Genomic DNA, 6,000 nt, shown 5'->3' on the forward strand with positions numbered 1-6,000 from the left:
GCCTTCTTAACCACAGAGTCAACCTGCACAGCTGCTTGGAGCGTCCTAAGGACTTGGACCCCAAGATCCCTCTGATCCTACACACTGCCAAGAGTTTTACCATTAATACTATATTTTGCCATCATATTCGACCTACCAAAATGAACCACCTCACACCTATCTGGGTTGAACTCCATCTGCCACTTCTCAGCCAGTTTTGCATCCTATCAATGTCCCTCTGTAACCTCTGACAGTCCTCCACACTATCCACAACACCTCCAACCTTTGTGTCATCAGCAAACTTACTAACCCATTCCTCCACTTCCTCATTCAGGTCATTTATAAAAGTCACGACAAGTATGGGTCCCATAACAGATCCCTGAGGAACTCCACTGGTAATAGACCTCCATGCAGAATATGACCCGTCTACAACCACTCTTTGCCTTCTGTGGGAAAGCCATTTCCGGATCCGCAAAGTAAAGTCCCCTTGGATCCCATGCCTCCTTACTTTCTCATGAGGTACCTTATCAAATGCCTTGCTGAAATCCATATACACTACATCTACTACTCTTCTTTCATCAATGTGTTTAGTCACATCCTCAAAAAATGCAATCAGGCTCGTAAGGCATGGCCTGCCCTTGACAAAGCCATGCTGACTATTCCTAATCATATTACACCTCTCCAAATGTTCATAAACCCTGCCTCTTGGGATCTTCTCCATCAACTTACCAACCACTGAGGTGGACTCACTGGTCTATAATTTCCTGGGCTATCTCTACTCCCTTTCTTGAATAAAGGAACAAAATCCACAAACCTCCAATCCTCCCAAACCTCTCCCGTCCCCATTGATGATGCAAAGATCATTGCAAGAGGCTCAGCAATCTCCTCCCTCACCTCCCACAGTAGCCTGGGGTACATCTCACCCGGTCCCGTCGACTTATCCAACTTGCTGCTTTGCAAAAGCTCCAGCACATCCTCTTTCTTAAAATCTATATGCTCAAGCTTTTCAGTCTGTTGCAAGTCATCACTACAATCACCAAGATTCTTTTCCATAGTGAATACTGAAGTAAAGTATTCATTAAGTACCTCTGCTATTTCCTCTGGTTCCATACACACTTTCCCACTGTCACACTTGATAGGTCCTTTTCTTTCACGTCTTATCCTCTTGGTCTTCACATACTTGTAGAAATGCCTTGGGGTTTTCCTTAATCCTGCCTACCAAGGCCTTCTCATAGCCCCTTCTGGCTCTCCTAATTTCCTTCTTAAGCTCCTTCCTATTAGCCTTATTTTCTTCTAGATCTCTAACATTACCTAGCTCTCTGAACCTTTTGTAAGCTTTTCTTTTCTTCTTGACTAGATTTCTTACAGCCTTTGTACACCACGGTTCCTGTACCCTACCATAACTTCCCTGTCTCATTGGAACGTACCTATGCAGAACTCCACACAAATATCCCCTGAACATTTGCCACTTTTCTTCCATACTTTTCCCTGAGAACATCCGTTTCCAATTTAAGCTCCCAATTTCCTGCCTGATAGCCTCATAATTCCCCTTACTCCAATTAAACGCTTTTCTAATTTGTCTAGATGGGAAATGCCAGAGAGTAGTGGTGGATAACTGTTTGTCAGGTTGGAAGCCGGTGACTAGTGGTGTGCCTCAGGGATCTGTACTGGGTCCAATGTTGTTTGTCATATACATTAATGATCTGGATGATGGTGTGGTAAATTGGATTTGTAAGTATGCAGATGATACTAAGATAGGTGGCATTGTGGATAATGAAGTAAGTTTTCAAAGCATCCAGAGAGATTTAGGCCAGTTAGAAGAGTGGGCTGAATGATGGCAGATGGAGTTTAATGCTGATAAGTGTGAGGTGCTACATTTTGGTAGGAATAATCCAAATAGGACATACATGGTAAATGGTAGGGCATTGAAGAATGCAGTAGAACAGAGTCATCTAGGAATAATGGTGCATAGTTCCCTGAAGGTGGAATCTCATGTGGATAGGGTGGTGAAGAAAGCTTTTGGTATGCTGGCCTTTATAAATCAGAGCATTGAGTATAGGAGTTGGGATGTAATGTTAAAATTGTACAAGGCATTGGTAAGGCTGAATTTGGAGTATTGTGTACAGTTCTGGTCACCGAATTATAGGAAAGATGTCAACAAAATAGCGTGAGTACAGAGAAGATTTACTGGAATGTTACCTGGGTTTCAGCACCTAAATTACAGGGAAAGGTTGAACAAGTTAGGTCTTTATTCTTTGGAGCATAGAAGGTTGAGGGGGAACTTGATAGAGGTATTTAAAATTATGAGGGGGATAGATAGAGCTAACGTGGATAGGCTTTTTCCATTGAGAGTAAGGGAGATTCAAACAAGAGGACATGAGTTGAGAGTTAGGGGGCAAAAGTTTAAGGGTAACACAAGGGGGAATTTCTTTACTCAGTGAGTGGTAGCTGTGTGGAACGAGCTTCCAGTAGAAGTGGTAGAGGCAGGTTTGGTATTGTCATTTAAAGTAAAATTGGATAGGTATATGGACAGGAAAGGAATGGAAGGTTATGGGCTGAGTGCGGGTCAGTGGAACTAGGTGAGAGTAAGCATTTGGCATAGACTAGAAGGGCCGAGTTGACCTGTTTCCATGCTGTAATTGTTATATGGTTATATGGTCTGTTCATATCTCTCTCCAATGCTATTGTAAAGGAGATAAAATTATGATCACTATCTCCAAAATGCTCTCCCACTGAGAGATCTGACACCTGACCAGGTTCATTTCCCAATACCAAATCAAGTACAGCCTCTCCTCTTGTAAGCTTATCTGCATACTATGTCAAGAAACCTTCCGGAACACACCTAACAATCTCCACCCCATCCAAACCCCTTGCTGTAGGGAGATGCCAGGCAATATTTGGGAAATTAAAATCTCCCATCATGACAACTCTGTTATTATTACACCTTTCCAGGATCTGTTTCCTCATCTGCTCCTCGATATCCCTGTCACTATTGAGCGCCCTACAAAAAACACCCAGTAAAGTTATTGACCCCTTCCTGGTCCTAACCTCCACCCACAGAGACTCCGTAGACAATCTCTTTCTGCAGCCGTGAATCTATCTCTGATCTACAATGCTATGCCCCCACCTCTTTTGCCTCCCTCCCTGTCCTTTCTGAAATATCTAAAACCCGGCACTTGAAGTAGCCATTCCTGTCCCTGAGCCATCCAAGTCTCTGTAATGGCCACCACATCATATCTCCATGTACTGATCCGTGCTCTAAGCTCATCTGCTTTGTTCACAACACTCCTTGCGTTAAAATAGATGCATTTCAAACCTTCAGTCTGAGCGCATCCCTTCTCTATCACCTGCCTATCCTCCCTCTCACGCTGTCTCCAAGCTTTCTCTATTTGTGAGCTAACCTCCTCTTCTCCATTCTCTTCAGTTTGGTTCCCAACCCCAACACATCTAGTTTAAACTCTCCCCAGTAGCCTTAGCAAACCTCCCCGCCAGGATATTGGCCTCCCTGGGATTCAAGTGCAACCCGTACTTTTTAGACAGGTCACACTTGACCCAAAAGAGGTCCCAATGATCCAGAAATCTGAATCCCTATCCCTGGTCCAATCCCTTAGCCACACATTTATCCTCCACCTCATGCTATTCCCATTCTCACTGTCATGTGGCACAGCCAGCAATCCTGAGATTACTACTTTTGTAGTCCTGCTTCTGAACTTCCTTCCTAACTCCCTGTAGTCTCTTTTCAGGACCTCTTCCCTTTTCCTACCTATGTCATCTCTCTTACCCCAAGTAGTAAAAAAAATCCCTTTGCTCCGGAAATCAGCCGTTCACTTGCTGCCTTCTTGCTCCAGAGGAAACAAAGGAATTCAAACTGCGCACTAAAGGTTGTTACCCTCTACTTCATTGGCATGATAAGTATATTTCATAATTGTACACAATCACATTTCCTTTTCTGTTTTTTGATGTGGACGGTGTTAACAACATGGTGCCAGCAATGATTTGTCTGCATATTTTAGAACTGGCTTATTTATACTGTTTTATTGAAGAGATTATTGATTCACCATGTCGAATTCCAAAGAAGCAAAGGGTGTGAAGTGCTAAAGAGCTGCTAGTTCATTTAAAGTGGAATGGCTTAATGAAACAGTAGAAAGTCCTGCACCAAAAGCTCATGATGTCAGAAACATGGAGCTATGAGAAATATTTATGTACAAATATTTGTGTTACCTGCATGTATTGTCACAATGCAAAATTGCTGGAGTAATTGCAAGTGGGAAGAAGTGGAGTGATACTTGTAAACTTGACTTCTTAAAGTGTCATTTAGCAAGCAAATCACACATGGATGGTGTGCAAAAACACTGTCGAGAATATCCTTCATTACCCACTACAGGCCTGCTATGTATGTTTTGTGAGAATGCAGATGAATGAGAATAGAAACGATCAAACTCAGAGGAGATCAAAGTTCTGCTGATTGTGTTTTGTTAGCTGTTAAAATGAATACTTCTGTATATAAAATTCAGTGTGTAAATGTTGTCATCACTGGTAAAAAAAAATGTGCAGCGCAAGATTTTTGTGCGCTCTGTTCTTTACAAAGTAGAGGGAACATTGGATGAGAGGCAAATTTTTTACGTAGAGACTGCTGAGTATCAGGAATGGGCTGCCTGGAGTGGTGGTACAGGCAAGAACACTAGGGACTTTTAAGAGACATTTAAATAGGCACATAAATGTGAGGGAAGTGGAAGGATATGGACATTGTGTAGGTGGAAGAAATTAGTTTAGTTAACTATTTGATTACCAATTTAATTGTTTGGCCCAACAGTGTTAATTGAAAGGCCTACTCCTGAGCTGTACTGTTCTATGTACTATGTTCTAAATGACAGGGAAATTTGTCCACATAAATTTCCATAGCTACGGCTTTGATTTAAAGGAAATACTTGATGTTGAAGTGAGCAAAGGAGAGGTTAGTGGAGAGTATAGGGGGAAAGAGATCTGGATGAGTACTGGAGACAAAGACATATTGAAGTTTGTGAGTTTTGTGTGTCTGAAAGAAAGGAAAGACAGTCTTCCATTCAGCAAAGGATAAAGTAAAACTGCAAACAAGGGCATTTTTGAGCTAGCTGGAAGATGCCTTTCACATGCACTTCTTCCAAACTAGTGTATTATATTCTGCAGTCATTATGTGGTTTCCTCTATAGATTCAGTGCCTATTTTCCAGTATATCCTTGGTCAGTCCATAGTGACAACCCTTAGTTTCCAGGCGCCTCACCTTTTAATTCTCTATCCCACTTTCAACCATATTCTTCCAATAGTGTGTTGATCAGAACTGATACTTCAACTACAGTCTAACCAGTAATTTGTAAAGTTGCAACATTACGGACCATTTTTATATTCTGTCCCCTGGTCTATGATGGCAAGCATGCCACATCTGCACAAAGCAAGAACAACAACATGCAAATCTTTCCAATTGATCCAACGTGCTTCACCATGTGCTTTCTTCATCATCTTACCTACCTGTGCTGCTGTTTTCAGGGAAACATGTTAAACTATTATTAATTATAAGACAAGGCAGCAACAGCAGTACTCATTGAGAAATAAGACAGTTTTTCCAAAGCCTTGCCACTGGGCAGGGCTGGTCAGCTTGTTATCAATTTCCCCTTCTCCACTTGAGGGTGATTTATTTGTATCTCATTGAAAAGTATGAGATACTAAAATTGACCCGTTAAAATGATGAATTAGTGCTCAACTCTCATGTAATTTATTTCTATTGAAAAATTATACTATTTCACCCAATAAAGAAAGCCCATACACTCAGACCTCTTTTATTTTCTTGACTGATCCCTCAGATTTACTGAGAATGCTGGTTTAGGTTTTGAGTCAAAAGTTATTTGGCGTTTGGACCTTAATCACAATGTTTTTCTCTGAGTCTTCTGGAATGAACTGACTCATAATGCAAGCAATTCAGTATTTACCTGTAATACTTTTTATTTGCTAATAAAATATATATTGCTGTGAACCAACAGGATAACT

This window comes from Hemitrygon akajei, chromosome 7 (genome assembly GCF_048418815.1).
Source record: "Hemitrygon akajei chromosome 7, sHemAka1.3, whole genome shotgun sequence".
In the NCBI taxonomy this organism is placed as follows: Eukaryota; Metazoa; Chordata; class Chondrichthyes; order Myliobatiformes; family Dasyatidae; genus Hemitrygon; species Hemitrygon akajei.